Genomic DNA, 21,519 nt, shown 5'->3' with positions numbered 1-21,519 from the left:
AAGCCCCAGGACAAGGCCCAGGCGCCACCCCGCGCATCCACAACCTTTTGAAAGCGGCTTCATCTCGCAACGTGGTCAATAAACAAGATATTCGCTTTAGGGCCATGGAAAAGCATGAACATAATCTTCTGTCCTATTTTCCAAAATGGACGGGCCTTCAATATTTGAGACCATCCATGAATAAGTATCTTTTCACCTCCAAGGGGAATTGAGTAGGTCGACATAAACATCATGTTGTGACCAAGCGCAAGTTTGACCCGACCATGGTCAGGCATCTGTATAGGAACAATAGAACTCGGCAGTTCCTATTTCAAGAAGATCACAGCTGTAAAACTGTGTATAAGCAATAGTTTATGAACAACATATATAATAGAAAACAGCTCGTACCATAAGTTTCTCGACACAGTTGGACCTGTTCAATGAGTGCAGCAGTGGCACACATATCCCACGTGGCCTTCCACCATTGAAACGCCCCACAAGGACCTCAAGACGATCAATAAAGTGTAGGAACTTGTGGATGTCGATCCAGTCAACTTCAGTGCCATTAGTAACAGCCGAGTTATTACAGAGTAACAAACGAGCAGACTGCTTAACTCTGAAAAAACTTACACGTGCCACCAATAATAAGAAAATATTAGTTAGAAGTAGCATCTTCGTGAGAGAATCGTTGCTACTTCTAAAGTTAAATTGTGATTAGTTAGACAGAATAGGTGGATTAAGAAGTAATCGAGGCAACAAGCAAGAACCAGATACAAAACTAACATGGATGAACAATTGGAACGACGTCGGATCGCAGTGAAGATGAGACCAGGTTCTGCTATTTCCATCAACATTCGTGCGCCAACTTTCAGTCCGTAACACTTGAGAAAGTTTATCCAAGTTCGGCCATAAAAAAAGCAGCGATCTTCTTGGTTCATGAACCCAACTCGGAACTTATATCCATGGCTTGTCTTCACTATGACCATTAAACTAGTGTATTCAGTTATGGCAAGGCCGAGCATCTTGAGTACATGTGTTCTGGCAGAGCAAATAATACACTGCAGGAAAAATAATATGAGAACACAGCATGTTCAAAAAACCCCCACCCTCCCGGATAGAAAAGAGGATTCTAGGAACATACCGTGCGCATTTCAAAATGCTGTGTTAGGATGAGAAGGAACAAGTGTGGCGTCTCGCCGAGGGCGCAGAAACCTGTAGGGTACTCGCACTTTGGGCACTGCAAATGAAACATACTAGATTCAGTAGGAAGAAAAATGCATCAACGGCGGCGGCTGCCATCCTAGGATTACCTGCGACCAAGGGACTTGGATTTATTGGGGATGGATGAAGAATTCGTACCCGGTTCTCCATGAGAAAACCCTATGCAATCGCCGAGAGGGCGTTTTCTCTGAACAAGCAGACAAGGGAGAAGGGGATTCAGGCCCAGTGAAATATTGTCGCTTCGTCCGTCCAGCTTACTACTAAAGCTGGAAAGGGGGGGGTTGTGATTTGACGACTCATTGGGCATTACTGCGGTGCTACGACCGGGGTGTGTCTACCGTGAAGTTGTGCACTCTAATTTGTGCATATGCCACGTGGACCCCGTTGCCGGTTGCCCCACATATCAGCGAAAGGAAGTAGAAAGATAGGAGTAATTAGTTACACATAAATATATTTTTTGACAAAGAGATACTCCCTCCATAAAGAAATATACAAATCTTTTATATCACAGGCTCACCTTGCCGAGAAATATACTCCCTCTGCAACGCACGGGCATTATGGGGGTTCAGCTGAGAATATAATACTCAGATAGGCTCACGGTTCTGGACTTTGGGCCGCAGGCTGACCCTGCATGTTTGGGGGACCATGTGTTCTACCTTAGCGCTTTTCATATTGCAAGCAATCGGTACAGTGCTGGTTTTAGATGCTGTCGCAAGGCGAATACACAAAATTGAATAAAGCACGACAGCTGTTGGAATGAAATCAAACGACAGTTCCTAACCAGCAATCAGAGTTGCAATTCTATCAACGATATACCATGTGATAAATAATAATGTCGTACTACTTATACACACAGGACACTTGTTTCACCATGCCAGATTATTACATCTAAATCTCTCGGAGGATAGATCAGTTCGGCAGTTGCGTGCTGCTACTGAAGAATTTCAAAGTTGATTTGGACCAGCTCTCCTTGCCGAGAAAGTTCGATTTTGACATCATCCCCTACCGCAAGATATGATTTAGATTTGAACCTTGACCATCCTTTAGCATCAATCATCATGCGACCATCCTTTGTACTTACGGTATATTGAGCAGGTTCATTCACACCAAGGCTGCGCATAGTAAGAGAAACTTGGCCGCGGTCGCCCGGATTGTTGAACGACTCCCTCGTTGCTCTAGGAATTCTCTGTTTGCAAACAAGAAGACATACCCAAGCAGTTAGATCAACACAGTGAATCATGTGAAACAACATGGAAAGAAAAAAGAACGAAGCACTTGGGCGGCCAATGCTTACCAAGAAGGTGGACATGTCGGTTTTTGTAAGGACTTTGGTATATGAAGTGCGAACTGCAGCCCAGTCTGTTGCCGGTGCAACTGCACGGGCCGGAGCAGATGCAAGTGCAAGTGTTGGTGCAGGTGCCGAAGCCGCTGCTGCTGCCGGAGATGGTGCTCCTTGTAGAGCTGGTGCCGGTGTCGGAGCAGGTGCCGGTGTCGATGCCCGATCCTCCGGTAGATCAGACTGATCCGCTGACGCGGTCGGTGCCCAATCCTCAGCTGGATCAGACTGAGCTGCTGCCGCTGTCAGTGCTAGAGCAACTGCCGGTGCTCGATCTGTGCGAGACAGCGATGATCGTGTCTGGTATGCTATGATCAGCTTTCTAACTTGACTAGGATCCGTGACCTTGATCCAGTTTTTTTCTTCATTTCTTTTAAATGCGAGAAGGACTAATTGTGGCATTTTTGTTAAACCAAACTGCAGTTCATCATAGGGATTCAGCTTGTACTCAGACAACAGACTGATCCAATTTTTTCCAGTAATATAAGTGATGGACAGTGCCTTCGTTACTGACACGACATAAGAAGTGAAACCTGCAAAAATAGCCATCGTAGAGCAAACCAAACGGTTTATTCTGTGATGAATGTCACATGGCAAAACCTGCATCATAAAATTGCAGGAAAAGAAAGAAAACATGACATTAAATCAATAAGATTTAGACAGTAAATCAATAAGATTTACTTGATGTGACATGAGTGAATCCTTACCAGGAAATCACTATGTTGAAGTACTAAACAGAAGATTGATCGTCCAACTACGGGTGGCATGCAGGGGCCCCGCCTACTCCCACAAGCAGGACAGTCCAAAGGTCGTGACAAATCGTATGGACCGAACATCCATGGGACTGGAAATCCTGGTGGGTGCGACAAACCCTGCAATGCATACAGATATTGGAGTGTAACCATAATTGATAAACCGTCCTCACAAAAAATATGATCTGGATACTTCAAAATATACAGACTGAATTGAGTGGACAGACATTAACATAGACCATTCACACACCGAATGCGGTAGTACTAATAAACAATACAGGGTTCACAAACACAAATCAAGTACTGAACAATAGTACTTACTACAGACAAGCAAAGTTTCACTAACTAAACTCTGCAGACTATTTCTTGCCACCGATCTACGGGATGAACCCTGCATAACTGACTAGGCCATGGACTTCGTGTGAGATGTCTACATGCACCATCACCATCTTGTCAACCTTGGAGAACCTAACAGAGTGGTCTTTCCACTCATAAACATGATGATGAAGATAGGCCGCATGAGATTTTTTGGGAAGCTTTACAAGAACCACACCCTTCGTAATCGAAGGCACAGCCAGGAAATTGTTGTGGTCAAGTACAGCCTCGAGAACACGCCTGACAACAATGCTACAGGAAAACACTAGTTCAGGACACGTGGCGACAAGGACACAATAGCTGGATAGTTCAGCAGTAGAACTCATCATCAGGTCTTCCAGTTCACACGACATGTCTTTGAGAACTTCATCTCCACCACGGACCTGGTTCTAATTCAAACAGAAACCATATTTTATTACTACCTCCGTTCAGAAATATAAGATGATTTTCGATATTATACTCCATATATGACTACATATACGGACATAAATGAGTGAACAAAGACACTAGAACATGTCTTCAAAGGCATGAGAGCAGAGGGATTACATGCAATATCCATAACACAAGTTAGTGAGGCAAATATACCCTCTTAAAAGGTAGCATTGATGTTCATAAAGTACTCCCTCCGTCCCAAAATTCTTGTCTTAGATTTGTCTAGATATGGATGTATCAAGTCACATTTTAGTATTAGATACATCCGTATCTAGACAAATCTAAGACAAGAAATTTGGGACAGAGGTAGTAGTTGAAAGTAATCTATAAGAAATCAGTGTCAACCTCTCGCATGTTTTGGTCAAAAGAGGAATTTAGAACCGTCATTTGGCACACTAAAATCACATGCAAGATCACCCAGAAAGTTGTACTACCAGTACTAGTACTGCGTGTTAGATGAAAAACACGATCAAGATCGAGAAAAAGATCGTCAACAAGAGACATTACCTGGCCTTGCTTAATGAGGGATCCCGGAGAGGGGAGCTTGGACAGGGCGATGGCTTTGAGCTTGTCTGCGGTAGTCTCGGCGGGGTGCTTGCGCTTCTTCGTACCATGAGCCTCGACGGTTTTGGCCAGAGCCATAGACATCACGTCGGCCGGTGCTCCGGCGTCCATCCAAGAGAGGAAGTTGAGAGAGAAGAGTGAAAGGAGGAACGAGATGAGGGAGAAGCGAAGCGAGTGGGGGTTTTCTTCAAGAGAGGAAGCTGAGAGAGAAGAGTGAAATGATGGTTGCTTTGTTCGTCCAATTTACTGCTGGAAAGGAGGGGGTTTTGTGATTTGATGGCTCATTGGGCATTACTGCGGCAGTTCGATTGGGGTAGTCTACCGTCACTCTACTACGGAGTAATTTAGTGCATGGCTGGTGGACCCAGGTGCTGGCTGTCCCACACGTCGGCGAAAGTGAGTAATTTAGTGCATGGCTGGAGGAGGATCCACACGGTAGAGCGTGTCCACTGTTTTTCTGAAGAAAAAAATGATTACAACAAGCGTTTCCACTCTTACGACGGAGGAGTGCGAAACACGGCAGCCACTTGAACATACACAGTGCTCCTACTACTAGGCATGTGCAGTGGTTCATACGTCAGTACTACACAATCTTGTTGCTAGTGTAGTAAGATATGAGGATAACAAATGATGTTGTGCGCATGTCAACTACTCCTATATGTAACATAGTACCGCTTTTTTGACTGTCCGGTCGAGAATGAACGGTGAGATCAATGTTAACAGAACTAGGTCCACAGCGCACGGAGAGTACGGTGCTACAGTACTCCACGAAACATGAACCATATGAAGCACGAATAGCGTTAGGCAGGTTGTATGAAGGGTGCACGGGATGGGAGCAAAAGTTCCCTTCTCGACCCACTTTTGGGTGTTTGGTAGAGTGCATGAAGTGTGCATGAGTCCACACTAGTAGGTTGACAAAAATACACGAAGAGGAAACAACTATATTGAGATGAGAATGCAACCAAACACACCCACACGCTTTGTGCTACAGTGACTGATCTGCACAGTCTGAGTTTGATCCAACGGTCATGTTGCGCCGAGACATGGACATGCCCATGCAGAGGGCGCCTAAACACCACCGAAGTCCCTCTGCTTCTCGAGGCGCACGACGTTGGTGATGCAGGGTGCAACCGCCCGCAGAGCCCGCTCCCCGTTGACGGGAGCCAGCTCGTCAAAGACGGCGTCCAATGGCACGAATGGATTCCGGTGACGGAGCCCTGAAAGGATTCGCCCGGCAACGGCGACGGCAGCCCGCAACCCCTCCTTGTCCAGCTCAGCCCCCACCATCACGCGGAGACGGCTCAGCTCCTCGGAGATATAGGTGAAGAAGGAGACCAGGTCAGGAAGCCGCAGCTCGTTGAAGTCGACCGGGTAGTCGAACGGGTTTAGCCCGACGGCCGGCATCGTCGCGCTGGCACGACGGTAGGCATCGCACAGCCGCAACACGTGCGTGGCAACTTGGTTCACCAAGTGGCTGAGGTGATCCTGGACCTCGTCACTCGGCCCGCTCGCGCTCCAGCCGGCTCACCTGACGGCCTATCGTATCTCCCGCTTTCTGCAGCAACACCGCTGACGCCTCGAGCATCTTTGTGGTGGACGCCTGCCACTTTTGAAGCTCCGTGAACTCCCGCACATAACGGAGGAGCATGGCACTCCTCTCCTCCTTGAGCTCACGGAGCTCACGTCCTGGGCCCTGAGCTCCGCATCCTTGACATGGAGCTCCTGTGTCAGGCGCCTCACCTCGGACTCCGTGATCTGCTGCGCCGCCATGGCACCAAGTAGAAGCAATGGGGAGAGGAAGCAAAGGGGGTGAAACGGCTGAAAGGCAATGCAATCTACGGGAAGGTGGAGGGAGCGGGGAATCTTTTGGTTTTCACCACGGTAAAACACCAGCCGACGACTTCTCACATCAGGGAGCAGTGGGTTTTTACAGGCGGAGTCATCATGACTAATTGCTGGCGCGCCTGCTCCCGTCAATCAAAAAATTAAAAATCCTGTCGTGCCTGCTCCCGTCAATCAAAAAATTAAAAATCCTGCCGCACCCAAACACCAGAGCAACGCCGCGGTGGATATTTAAATTTACCTGCCGGCAAGTATATAAAAAAGGGGTGAAAAAACAAATGTGGCGACGGCCTAGCTAATCGGTCGAACTAGCCCAACTAGCTAGCCACCGTGCTTCACTGATGTACTCGGCGGGAAAGGTGGTCTTTCGTGATTTGACGACTCATTTACTTGCTTCAGCGCTACGACCGAGGAGGACCCAGAAAACGCGCGGTAGGGCGTCCCACGTCAGGAAGAATATATGCGTGCACCACCCGGGAGGACCCCGAAACCGCGCGGTAGGGTGTGCCACGTCTCGCCACGGAGGAAAAATGTGCGTGTAAAAATATACTGTATCAGACGTAGTACCTATGGTTTGACCTCGGGACCCAGCCAGTCGGTCAAAAACACCCCACTAGCCACACAGCTTCATCATGCAAACGTGACACGGAGGATAGATGTGGTTAGCTCCGTCTCGGCCAGCCACAACGTCTCTTGTTCTAGGTGATTCTTCTATTTTCCAAGCTTTTTTTTAGTTGTAATAACACCACGGCAAGCTAGCGCCGCTCTTCGTGTGTGCCCGTGCAAAGGTTAGACGATGGAGAGAAGAGAGATTGAGATCGCAGACCTGGGACCCACCAGTAAGTGAGACAACGGTCATGCACGTGTTGACGAGGCACTCCCTCTACTCTACTCAACGCAAGTACTGTATAAAATCAAGTTATGGGACAAAGCCAACAACCGTTCGTTTTTTCAGGCTATGGACTTACGCTTTGTAGTCTAGGTTGCCAGTTTGAATGTGCTTTCGCCAGAAGAAGAAAAAAGAAGATAGCTCAGTAAATGGCATTCAAGTAAAGTCGAGAAAGAGGCCTTGCTTTCGCACAGGAAGGAAAGAATTGACTCGGGTAAGTAAGCCCTATTGGGGGATTAAGGGCTCGAGTACGATTAGAGCGCCTTTTTTTCTGCTGCGCAGGCTGACCATTTTAAATCTCGTCTTTCAGATTTGTTAGTTTTAGGTCCAAATTTGATTAATGACAAGTGGGACCCCCGTGTGTTGTTCCGATATTTCAGTGTAGGATGGTTTTTTTTGAACAAACACTTTGCGCGGTTAGACAAGTAACGGCACGAGTTACACGTATTTTGCAAGTTTACGAACAAAAATGACAGCGGCATAGAATATCACATCCACCCCGCAGCTTAGATACTATGGAGATACGAGTTTTTACACCGTTGGAAGTGAGATCCAATGGCTTGGGAGTAGTCTTTGTAATTATGCGCAATTTCCAAACTCTCCAAAGGTTTTTTTGCAAATAAAACATTCAGGCCTCGTGTGTGCCGCTGCATCTTTCACTACTATAAAAACAGCTATAGCCAATATGTACACTAATGGCGCACTATGCATGTGGTGCGCCATTACTAAATAGTAATGGCGCACCATGTGTTGGTGCGCCATTAGTAAATTGTTTTTTTCAAAACTACTAATGGCGGACCAGGGGATAGTGCGCCATTAGTAAATATGTTTCAAAAAAAATTTCAAATGTTTATTTTATTTTTTAAACTACTAATGGCGCACCGTGGGTGTGGTGCGCCATTACTAGTTCAACTAGTAATGGCGCACCACACCCACGGTGCGCCATTAGTAGTTTGGCCCAAACATTCCCCCGAATGCACCCCCCCCCCCCCCCCCCCCCCCCGTGGGCCGCCTTTTCAGTTTCAAAAAATAAATAAAATAAAATGATAGAAATGTCAAAAAAATAAAAGAAAATAAGATTCCCATGTGATATGTGGTCTAGTTGTTAGCAAAATTTACAAACATGAATTTTCGACTTTTTTGCAAAATCTCTCGAGAATTTGTAAAATGGGCATAACTTTTGCATACGAACTTGGATGAAAAAGTTTATTATATGAAAAATCATATACTCGAAAAGTTACATCCGAATTTAACGGGGGGAACCCCGTTAAACATTTTCAAAATCCTCAAAAACCTAACAAAAAAAGATACGGGCCTTTTAAGATCTGGAGAGGCAAAAAAATTCAAAAATATTCAAACTTACTAATGGCGCACCTGCCCATGGTGCGCCATTACTATCTTCCCGCCTTCAAAATTCAAAATAAATAAAAAAAGTTAGTAATGGCGCACCTGCCCAGGGTGCGCCATTACTATGCCGTATATATGGCTGGGCGTGGTCCTCTCCTCCTTACCTCTTCATTCTTCTCCTCCACTCCACCTCTCCTCCACTCCATCTCCTCCTCTCCTCCACTCCATCTCCCCTTCTCTCCTCCACCATACTCCGCTCCTCCTCTCTGGCGACCTCCTCCTCCTCCTCTCCGGCGACCTCCTCCTCCTTCTCTCCGGCGACCTCCTCCTCCCTCCTCTCCTCCCCTTCCCTCACGGTTTCTCCTCCCTCCTCTCCGGTGATCTCCTCCTCCCTCCTCTCCGGTGATCTCCCCCTCCCTCCTCTCCGGTGAGCTCCTCCTCCCTCCTCTCCTCCCCTCCCCTCACGGTTTCTCCTTCCTCCTCTCCGGTGCTCCGGTGAACTCCTCTCCGACGACCTCCTCCTCCTCCTCTCCGACGATGTAGGCGAGCGCCTCTCCGGTGACCTCCTCCTCCTCCTCTCCGGTGACCTCAGCCCTCCTCTTCGGCGAACTCCTCTCCGGCGAAAGAACACGACAAAAGAACGTACAAGATCCAAAAACGAGAACACAATTTGAAAAAATTTCGTGCAAAAAAACAAGGAAAAAAAGAGCAAAAAATGGGCAAAAAAAATCGCGATCCAGATCCAAATTCAAAATTCAAAAATAGCAATGGCGCACGGTGGGGGTTAGACGGTGCGCCACTACTATTTTCCCGCCTTCAAAATTCAAAAATACTAATGGCGCACCGTGGCCTATACTAATGGCGCACCAGTGGCCTATACTAATGGCGCACCGTGGCCTATACTAATGGCGCACCAGTGGTGCGCCATTAGTATACCAGATACTAATGGCGCACCAGTGGTGCGCCATTAGTAAAAAATACTAGTGGCGTGGTACTAGTGGCGCACCAGTAGTGCGCCATTAGTAGGCAAAACTGGTGCGCCACTAGTAGGCCTTTTCCTAGTAGTGTTCGATCCAACGGCTCCCCGGTGCTCATATTAGGTGCTCCCCGTAGCTTAATTACCCGCTACGATGATATGAGCATCTAGGTCGTATGATCAGTGATCAGATGGCACATGCGTAGTACTTGTACTTTCTGCGCATTTCCCAAACTCTATCAGTCGTATATTGCAAAACATTCAAACCTCCTACTGTGGGCCGTTAGATCTCAGTGAACTCGTATCACCATAGAATCTACGGTGCGGGAGCACCTCATACTCTCCCGTGCGAGAAAACATAAGGTGCTATCGCAGCTTGGATGCTACGGTGATACGAGCTTGGCGGTCGTTTGATCTGAGATCCAATGGCATCTGAGCAGTCTTTGTGCTTGTAAGCAGTGGCCGAACTCTTTTGGGGCTTTTCTGCAAAAAACCATTCGAACCACCGAGGAGGTGTTGGGTCACAAATCCAACGCCTCCGAAGAGCTTGTATCACCAAAGCATCTAAGGTGTGGTAGCACATGATATTCTTACATACAGGAGAATATGATGTCCTCCTTCATCTTAGATGCTACGGTGATACGAGCTTCAAGGTCGTTGGATATGGGATCAAAGGGCATCTAAGTTGTTTTTGTACAAATTGTGTGCAATTCTCAAACTCATCAAGGTTTCCTGCAAAAATATTAAGACACATCATGTGAGCTGCTATATCTCAGATCTACAAGCTCCAAGCAACTAGTATCGGCATATAGCATCTAAGGTATGGGGGCACATGATATTCTCCCGGGGAGGAGGGGTGGGGGGTGCACAACCAATCGGTGGTTGGGAGGGTGGGGACAAATATAATCTAAACAACCCTAAACAGAGCTCCACAATTTTATCTAAGGTCAAGGGGTTGACCCCCGACAATCATAGCTCCGCCTAAACACAACATTTGCATGTACTGTAGTACTAGACTTAATATTGATGTTTCAGTTTCATGTTCATTTTAAATATTGAACTGAAGTACCATGGATGTCTTACATTTTACTCCCTTCGTTCCTAAATATTAGTCTTTTTAGAGGCTTCAACTGGACTGGCACATACGGATGTATATAGACATATTTTAGAGTCTAGATTCACTCATTTTGCTCCGTATGTAGTCACTTGTTGAACTCTCTAAAAGACTAATATTTAGGAATAGAAGGAGTATTTTTGAATTCGTGTCATACATGCATGGGTTGGAAAAATAGATGCACTATACTTATTGGATTGTTGTTGTGTTCGTGCGTGTGTGTCTCTCTGTGTGTGTGTGGTCATATGCTTGATACATACAAAGTTTTCTCACCTCCATATTGTTCATCTTTTAAATTTGAATTTGCATTGGAAAACTTACTAGGGATACCATGAAATGTGAAATCCACGTTGAGATCACTATATCACAAACTCACTCTAATTCAACAACTCGTCATAAATCAATTACCACGTTGAGATTAGTATTTGCAAGGAAAATACGTGTATTGTAATACACATAGATTCGTTCGGCAATTTAAAAGGTTCCTTTCGTATTCTCGAATGGTAGGACCCAACGGCGTACTAGCCAGACCTTGGCTCGTGTTGATCCTTAAAAAAAACCGGGCTCGTGTCCTTCGGTGGCGTGCGTGGTACACACATTAGGCAACCCCAACCAGTCGAGCCTTAGCGTTTCAAGTCGAAATATCTGGCGGCCAGAATTCCAGCCCTAGGAAATTCCCCTCATGTCCTTGGTCCATAATGACTACCGATGAACAACGGAGGGATGCTTTAGTAACTAGAGAACGTTACCTACCGTGCCGAGCACGGTTCAATTCCCTCGGTCGCCGCTCGTCAAGGTCACCCGTCAACTGCATTGCCTAGTACTACTACTACACCAGGATGAGCACATAATTGAGCCCGTTTGTTCGTGCCTAGTACTTGAGTTAATATATCAGGCAATGCACTGGTACGGAGGGATTATCCTTTTACTCTGCATATATAACTTGTCTGAAGTCTAACTAAGCAAAATGTTTGACCAAATCCTTTCTTAAGAAATACAACAGGACAGATGTACGGCTTGAAAATTTATTGCATGATGCAGGTTATGATATTGTTTCGAATCCTGGATCTTAAATTTCAGAAAATCCAAAAGTGAGCACAAATTCTTGAAACTAAGCATGGTCATGTGATATGGCACAAATATTACTTCATAAGTTTTTTCTTCAATTTGAGACAAGCTGCTTATGACAAGTTGCACAAATGAAGAGCCAAGGTATTTTGGAATAAAGACCCGTCACGTTAAGGCGAACGCTTTCACTATTGAAACCGTGGGCGTTTACGTGCTGCCACGAGTCCCCGCTTCTCATTGGAAGTGCCGTCCGAGCAAGCGTGTGAGTCGACGGGAGGCGTGCGAGCAGACCACTGCGCCGGCTGTCAGGGAGGCATGCGAGCACACCGCTGTGCAGGCTCACCGGGAGGCGAGCCCTTTGACCAGGCTCCGCCGCCCACCGTCGTCCCAACTGCTCCCACTTTTAATGTCGCCGGCGCCGCAGTTTAAAATCAACCCCGCACTACCTGGTATCGCTACAATCCTCTCTCTTCCTCTCCGATTCTCCTGTCGTCTACCTACAACTAGCCTGACCTAAACGTACGCCATGCCGCATCACGATGGTATGCCCTTAGTGTTCCAGTTTCCTGAGGAAGACACCCAGCCGGAGTCTCAAGAACATAAGGCGCTTTGGGACGAGCTTGAATTGGCCTTGCGGGAAGACGCCGCGCCTGTCGCCGCTCCCGTTCCGGCTCCCGTCGCCCCGACTGCGCCAGCGCCCATCCCTGTGGCATTGATGGGCTGAGAGCCGCACATTGTCGCTGAGCTTGATCCCACGGGGTTCCACGAGGTCCCCGCCGACTTTCACGCGCCCGTGCACCTGCCAACGCATGCACTGACGCGCACGTCCGTGCCGGTGCCCGTGCACCTGCCAGCGCATGCGCCTGCGCGTGCATTGACGTGCGCGCCCGTGCCGGTGCCCGTGCACACGAATGTCTCCGCTGCGCCGTTGACAGCGCCTGTCCCCGCGCGGGTGCCAGTGCCCCCCTCAGCGGCATGGATGGCCGCCGTCGACCGCTTCCTTGCACCAACGCCAGTCGCCTCCTCCCGCCAGTTGACTCGCTCCGAAGTCCAGAACATTTTGGCCTTCCTTGAAGCTAGGCCAACGTCCAGGAGTACGCCAACAACGGCGCAAGACGCCGCCGTCGCCATCGGTCAGTGGCTCGACGACACACAGAGCACGGCAGAGGAGCCGCTTCCCACCGCGAGACGCCGCCGCCGCCGCCGCGTAATCTAAATTTGCCATGAAAAACGTTCGGATTGCCATGCTTAAAATCCGAACGTTTATCATTTCCGTTTATTTTATATCGATCGTCGTATAATTTAAAGTCGGAGTCAGACTGAACGAAATGTATGGTTTGATCGATTGAATGTTCTGCTAGAGCCGTATCAAATTAAATGTAAAACGTCATCAAGCCACATGTATTCCTTGTCATCCAACGACCTAGACTGCTTCAATGTCGAGCGCTCAACACGTTTAGCGTGCAGTTAATTTCATGCCAAAAATAGTGCTAATCACATGACAACATGCAAATAATATCCTAGTAGTTAATATCCGCATGCACTTAATATACTTCCAAATTAACGTGCATTGCACGTACACACTGACTAGTGTAGCTAGTACGTGAAACTGGTGCCGTGACTTGTGAACGCGTCCAGATATGGTCAACGGCAACATCGCCCGCGAGTTCTTCCTGTTTGCCCGTGCGTCTAAACGCAGAAGGGGAGGAGAGAGAGAGAGAGCACACATGGAACCCACCAGTAAGTGAAGGCAAATAGTACTAAAAATAATATTACATGTTATCCATTAATTAGGCTGTGGTAATATAAAAACATTATGTAAACAAAGGGGGTACAACAAACATTGCTATTCTACGTATGTTGCCTATTGACGTGCGGCTTGAAGGCCCGGTCGCATGTTCGATCCTCGTCCTTTATTTTTTAATTTGTATATGGGTCCAAATTTGTTTCATGACATGTGGGCCCCTCGGTGTGTAGTTTGTAGCACTTTAATTTGTGGGTCGAAATTTGTTCCATTCCAAGTGGACTATCGGTGTGTAGTTTTGTAGCTTATTTATAATAATTAAAGAGAACAACATAGTTTTTTCAATAATACCATGGTGCTACGTTGAAGGCGAGAAAGGACGTGCGAGAGAGCGATGACCGAGCCAGAGGGAAATCAACTAGGGGAGTTGCGTGGGTTGCAACGGTGTTTGGAGTAGTTGTGGGCCGAATGCTATGAAAATATAATCTAAACCGACCGGAATAAATGCCTACACAAATTAATCCAAGGTTGGAGTGCCCCTCGCAATGTAAATAGCTCCGGCTTTGCGGGGGATGGAGAGGTTGTAGCTTCAACGCGTGGAAGATACGGTGTGAGAAAGCGAGGTCAATCGAGAGACATGTAGATAGAGAGACAAAGTGAGTGTGGTCCGACATTCATTGAACAAATATATATGCTCTGGAGAGATATTGTCCGATTGAGCTTTTTGGCAAGGGTGAGGGCTGTAAGATAGAGCTTGAGAGATGATCCAGTCACAGACGTGTAGATATATTTTGTGCGTGGGAGGAAGCAAGGTCAACCGATCACATAGGGTCGCCGTGCGATCGAAAGAGTGAGACGGGTTGGAGAGAGTGACCTAGATAGACGATGTGCGTGAGAGAGTATACAATGTTAATAGGTCGAATTGGGCTCAAACATGGTGATATATCGTTTTTGTCCGAGAAAGAGCGAGGTCAATCGAGACATACGGAGAGAGAGAGAGATAGAGAGAGAGAGATTGAGTGAGCGTGGCCCACCATGAGGTCGAAAGAGTGGCGGCGGCTTGGATGGACTGACCTAGATAGACAATCTGCGAGAGAGAGTATAGAGTGTGTCGATCAAGGCCCGAACAGGGAGATATATCATTTGTGTGTGAAAGAAAACGAGGTTAAACGAGACTCAGATAAAGAGAGCGAGATTGAGCGAGTGTGGCCCGCCGTGGGGAAGAAAGAGTGAGACAGTCTCGAGGGAGTGACCTAGATATACAACATGCGTGCGTGCGCACGAGAGGTTGGGGGGGGGCTAGATAGGCAATGCATGTATTTAGCGCGAGAGGGTGAGAGGGAGAGGGGGAGAGAGAGAGAGAGCTCGGCATGGGGTGCAATGGCGGGTGTGTGAGGTAAATACATTTGGTAACAGAGTGGAAAAAGGGGTTGTGTAGTTGAGAGACTTAGAGATCGAAACATGGAGAGAAAGAATGAACGTGTGTTGGAAACCGATAGCTTCCTAAGGTGGTTAGGAGAGGAAGATTGACTGATACAGGAAGTATGTAGCGTTTGTGCGCGCGGGGGGGGGGGGGGGGTGGCTAAAAACAACATTTGAATGTACATAGTACGAGACTTAATATCGATGTTTCAATTCGGTGTACATTGTAAGATTTGAACCGAGGACCAGGCATATGGGTAATTATTTCGAATTCGTGCCATACTAAGTTTCGAAAAGTTGACATTGACTCAATTTGTTGTGCTATTTTGTAGGTCATATGTTTGAATCCATCCAAAAGTTTTCTCACTACCATGGTGTTCATCATATACATATGAATTTGTATTAAAAAAGTAGCGTGGATACAGTGAAATGCGAAATCCACGTTAGAATTGGAGATTGCTACGTGACACACACTCTAATTCAAATAACTAACTACGTGACACACACTCTAATTCAAATAACTAATTACGTGACACACACTCTAATCCACGTTAGCGTGGGTACTGTTTCGATTTTTTTTCAAATAACTCCTCATTAATTAATTTATAGTACTCCCTCTGTTCACTTTTACAAGACCTTGAAGACATTTCAGACAATGTGCAAAACAGTTCATTTTAAGTTATCTGAAACGACTTACAAAAGTGAACGGATGGAGTATCTCGTTTCGAATGACTAATTATTGCAAGGAAAACACGGGCATGGTAATACATACAGATTCGTTTGCAAATGAAAGAAGATTCGTTTGCATTCTCAAATGTAGGCGCCAGGCAGACCAGGGTCGTGTCGGGGTGGATGCTGCTTCGGTGCCTTAAAGGCAACTGCCTTTGGGTCACTGACATGTGGGCCAGCCACCTGTTGGGCCCACATGTCATGGACACAAAGGCAGGTGCCTTAAGGCACAGAAGCATAGTCCTGTCAGGGTGGTCGCGTGTGTCGGACGGACGTGTAGCACCCAGCCACCCACCCCCCTTCCCCCCAAAAAAAGGACGACGACAATATAAGTTCGCGCTTCCACGTTTCGGATTGAAATATCTGGCGGCCCCAATTCCAGCCCTGCAAAATCTCTCTTCTCCACCGTCCCCTTCTGCACCCAGATTGCTCAAATCCCTGATTCGCTGCCAACCCTCGAATCGCCCCTCGTTTCGTCTCTTTCCCCACCGCTCCCCACCTCTGTGCCGGACGACGACAACGAAGACGACGGTCGCGCTTCACCACCGCACCGGAGCTACCTCATCTACGCCCTCATCCACCGCACCGGGTGGTCCACCGACAACGTGCCGCAACCGACGTGCCTCACAGACACCGAGTTCCACCGCATCAGGTGCACTTCACCGACGCCGTCTCCCAGCTCATCGGGGCTACTTCACCGAGCACATCGTCGCACCTCTGCCCCCCGAGGCCGTTGGGGCTTCACCAACGGTCTCGTCCACCGCATCGTAGCGCTCCACTGCCACTCAAGATCTGCATCCGTGCGCGGCCAGCCAACGCCAGCACATCACCCTCAACGGCTCTGAAGTGACCCGCACTCTAGCTAGGCGAGCATGCCCAAACGCCGGCCCGAACTAGGTATCCACACATCACTCCCTTGTGCACTGTTCCGATGATGTTTGGATATCCTTTCACTGCTCTCTTAGCTTACACGCCTATGCAACTCTGACTTTAACTCTTATTTCTTCTGGAGATATCATCTGAAACAAGCAAATCCATTTTTTAGCGAAGCATGACGATGCTACGGGATCTGGTACACATCCTGCACACCCGTATAACCTTGTAAGTATCTGTCCTCCGGTACAACATCAAGGCCGATTGCTCTTATTTGATCAACCATTCGTCGTGTCAAAAATGCAGAGGGGGATGCAAGGAGCACAAGGCCTGCACACCCAAGCAAGTGGTAACATGGACTTGTACATGGAATATCCCAAGCGCAAGCAGAGCTGCAGTGAGCCTGTACAACGAGCTAGCGTAAGTCCCTGCATTTCATTTAATTCGTACTGGCATTCATGTATGATTTGTGTGCAGTGGCTGATCCACGAATTCAAGTTACCAGGGGCGAACATTTAACTTAAAAAATACGAAGGCACTTGCACTCCGGAAATCAACATAACTTGAGAAATGTGAAGCTACATGCACTTTGAAAACCAGCTAATGATCTAGTTCAGATTATAAACACTAAATGATGCAAGCACCAAAAAACACAAAATGCAACATGGTGTACAAGGACTACAAACATGGTCTGTACCTACTTGAATTATTCATTCTCTGGCTGAAAATATCGAAGTGTAATTGCACGTATAACCAGTGCGCAAACTGCATATCAATATATCTATCCTGCACAAGTATGACAATAGTTTCAAACAACAGATTAGAAAAGTATTTATGCTATGTTGTCATGATACGGGGACTTTCTGGTAGATGGCCTCGACGTTTCCTCAAGCTATGAAAATGCACTATAATTTGCTTGTCATCAATGCCTGCAAATCTCTGTCTCTCTCAACATAGTAGATCATCATTAGACACTAAATCCTTCAATGAGCTTGCAAAATGCTTGCATTAGATCCCTCATTAGACACTATATGTTCATCACCAGGAGCATGCAAAATGTTTGCATCAAATCCTTCATTAGCAGTCTGTTCATTAGACACTTCAGGCTCAAGAACAACATGAGCTTGTATGTTTGCACCGGAAACTTGATTAGATACATCAGATTCAGTCAGTTCAGTATTGATTGGGGGAGTTATAAAATAAGTAGAAATTGGTTTCATTTTCTCATAGATTCCCTACATACAAGCAGTTTTACAACACCGTCAGGTTTAACTATTGGCCAGAAATTGAAGAGTTCAATTAGATATAATCAGGGATGTGATGTACCTGCTCGTTGCGCATGCTACTCTTGCAAGCTGCGACTGTCCGTTTGCGCAAGCTCGATGCCATGCCCGTGCTGCCGCTGCTGCCTCCCACGCAGGCTACACCCAGGGTTGGATCTTCATCTTCTTGTCCTTCCGTTCGCTTGAAGCCCGGCGACCGCCCTCCAACGAGGGCGCGAGGAAGTGCTGTGTCGGTCTGTCCAGCGGCGGCTAGGTTAGGAGCGAACCAGACTGGAGGCTGGAGCGAATGAATTGGGATTTTTCCTGTTGTTGATCGATATGGGAGGCGCTCGTTTGGGCCGCGAGCCTGCTATAAGGCCTGCCTTGCACTTATGTTATTGGCCCATCCAAATTGAAACATTTTTCTTCATTTTTTACATTGCCTGCTCATGCGTTGGGATGAACAAAACTAGCATGGGCCAACCTGGACGAATCAAACTAGGTGCACACTTTCCAGCCACCTGAGGCGGCCGCCCATACCAGCCCCTATGGTGGTGTCGCCCCTTTTTGCGTGTATGATTGGATAATGAAAAATATTCTAGTGGCCCTTTTGATTTACCCACAGAATGGTTGAATTGCTTGTTTCTATGAACTGAGTTCGCCAATAATGTGAAGGATGCCGGTCTTTTCATCCTATTGTAGATTGCTTAGATCTCGATATGCCAAAAGTAATCACATGAAATATACAGTAAAAGCCAGTGTGATGTGTTTGGCTACAACTAGTATGACTACACGTCCTCATATAACATATCAAGGACGAACCATCTTACCAGATTAACCATTCGACTTACCCATGCAGTGTGGGAAGAAAGAAGTATTGGGACTGCGTATCCAAGCAATTGATGCCATGGACTCCTTCGTACAACCTTGTAAGCGAAAAAGAAGTTGCAGTGTGCCTGTACAAAGAACTAGCGTAAGTTCAGTTACCTGCTTCTCGGAATTTTAGTTAGCCACTTATTGCAAAATTGTTCAATTAATTGCTTGGCTTAATTTAGTTTGCTACTGATTACATAATGGCACAGCCTGTTAATCATATTGTAGACTGTGCCTATCTATGTGTTTCATACTTACTGTTAAGAATTACCTGTTTGCCTTAACTTAAATATCTACTTGTTTGTTTAACTGCTTTGCTGCTGCAACAGCGGGTTACAATGATGTTAATAACTACTTTTCACCAATTGAAACTCTTTAATTCCTTGTTTGTTTAACTGGTTTGCTGTTATAACTCCCAGTTGAGATGTTTTGCTAACTTCAACTTTTCTGAATCCAATCGGAACTTTAATGGCAAAATAGGTTAGCCCAAGATCAAAGAGCGAGGTCCCCATGGACGTTGCATCATCCCACAGCAGTGGCACCGGCCCAATCGTGCATTATGAATTGCCAACTGCTGATGCTCTAGAGGCTAAACTAATGGTAGAAAGAGATTCTGCTTCTGCACTTAGAGATGAAGTTGACATGTTGAGGAAGCAAACAGCACAATCACAAGCAGTACTCAAGAAAACCATTAAATATTTGGTGGATTTCAAAACGAAGCAAGCTGAGACTGACCAGATTGTTAAGGTCCTGAAGGAAAAAAGGAAATTAAATTCCTACTTGGTAAATCATAGGTGAAATGTTCTTTCCATAGTTGAATAACCTTTGTGTTGTCTATTCATGTAATCAATCAAACCATTTGTTTTAGAGATCATGTAATAATTGTTTTTTTTATTTTTTGGTTTGTAATTTTATTTCAGCACAAGTCTGTATTAATTGATAAGACTCGGAGACATTTCAATTGGATTGCTGTGCCAGACCTACAAATATGCCAATCAGGCTGAATGTGCATTCAGCAATAGTAGTAGTATAGATGGACCATAAGTGGCACGCATCGGAAAGGGCCAAGATGCTGGCTAAAAAAAGGATGCTGTTGTAGCCAAAAAAAAGTACAGCGGCCTGGCTTATGTATGTTAGTTGATATTATTGATCCATATACTCTATAAGTGTTTATATGTCTGTTAGTTCTGTACATTGTTGGTTGATTGACTCGGTATTTGAATCTTGATACATCGCTTGTGTATATATCTAAATGGGAGTACACATTATGCTGCGTGTGACATTTGAGTTGGACATGAAGTGTTCCAAATATTCGAATTCACCTTAAACTGGATTCAAGTTTCTGAATTTGAGTATCGGCATTTGTAAACCATATTCATATATGACAGTGGAATACATCTTTGTCGTCCTTTTGAAGATATATAAAAACACATAGAATGATTTATAAAGATTCATATAGGAATACAAAATGGATTCGAATTTAGTTGCCAGGGTAAATGTGGATACTTATTGTCCCAAAATTTGAAAGAAGCAGCAAAATGTCCACTCCCACATTGGCTGCCCGAAGCCAAGTGTTTGGGAGATGGAAATTACTGTCTACCCATTACACGGACAATCCATCGGCCCGATTTCCACTGCTCTAAATAGGGGTAGGTTAGTAACTTCAATTAGACGTGACACGACCGCCTCTGAGCCCATTCCGACACGTGGGCATCAAACATGGGCGGCAAAACTCATTTGATTCAAGCTCGTCCGAAAGACCTCTGTTTCTCCCTCCATTCCCCATTCATACACGGTGGGCGGCAAAACAACTCGACTCGGCCGAAATCGATGTAGGCAAATATTTTCAGTAGGGGTAGGTTTGTAACTTCACTCAGACGTGACACAACCGCCCTACCTGTCAGCCCCGTTCATACACCGTGGGTGCCAACCATGGGCACCAACCACCCTCTCCTCGCCCGAAATCGCTCTGGGCAAATATTGGCGAGATGCGAGATTACCGTCCTGTCCCCAACCGAGGAGACGTCCAAATTTTAAACGGGGGCTAAATACTTTCCCATATTTCAGACAGGCGTGTCCCAAAAACATGGTTCCCCGTACCTCTCCCTCCATTTTCCCATTCATACACCGTCCGCGCTAGAACGCCCCATCCCCCACACCAGCCTCCGTCCGCCACCCCATCCATCGCCGCCGTCCTCCACCACATCCATCGCCACCGTCCTCCACCATGCTGGAGCGCCTACCAAGACCGCGTCGTCCACTGCTAGAGATGGACGTTTCTCATCCACGGCGACGGACCAATAGCCTTGCATCGTGTCCTCTCGCTTCATCGGCGCCGTCGTCCTCTTTGCCGGGGCTGCTCACACGACCTTCTCTTCCACCGCAACGGGACTTATCCCCCGATGCACCCGTCTACCGTCGCAGATCTGCTTCAACGCCACCGACAGCCCTCGCACCCCCGATGCCTACACGGCGCCGCAAGAGAGGTGATACTTCATATCTCCTCAACTTTTTGATCTCAACCAGAAAATAGATCTTAACTTGGTTACTCTACTTTATTTTCAGCTCTTAGAATTTAGTTCTTAGTTCGAAGCAAACAATGGATGCTAAATATCATTTCTCCGGTTTGCAGCTTCAAATCTGCCATGGCACAGCCATAATACGGTTTAATTGATCATGCTTAGGGTTTAATTGATCATGTTGGTTCCGTGGTGGTTTCTT

The sequence above is a fragment of the Aegilops tauschii genome, chromosome 1 (assembly GCF_002575655.3).
Source record: "Aegilops tauschii subsp. strangulata cultivar AL8/78 chromosome 1, Aet v6.0, whole genome shotgun sequence".
NCBI classification, from domain to species: Eukaryota; Viridiplantae; Streptophyta; class Magnoliopsida; order Poales; family Poaceae; genus Aegilops; species Aegilops tauschii.
The sequence above is the reverse complement of the archived record's forward strand: the minus strand, read 5'-3'. Positions refer to the sequence as shown.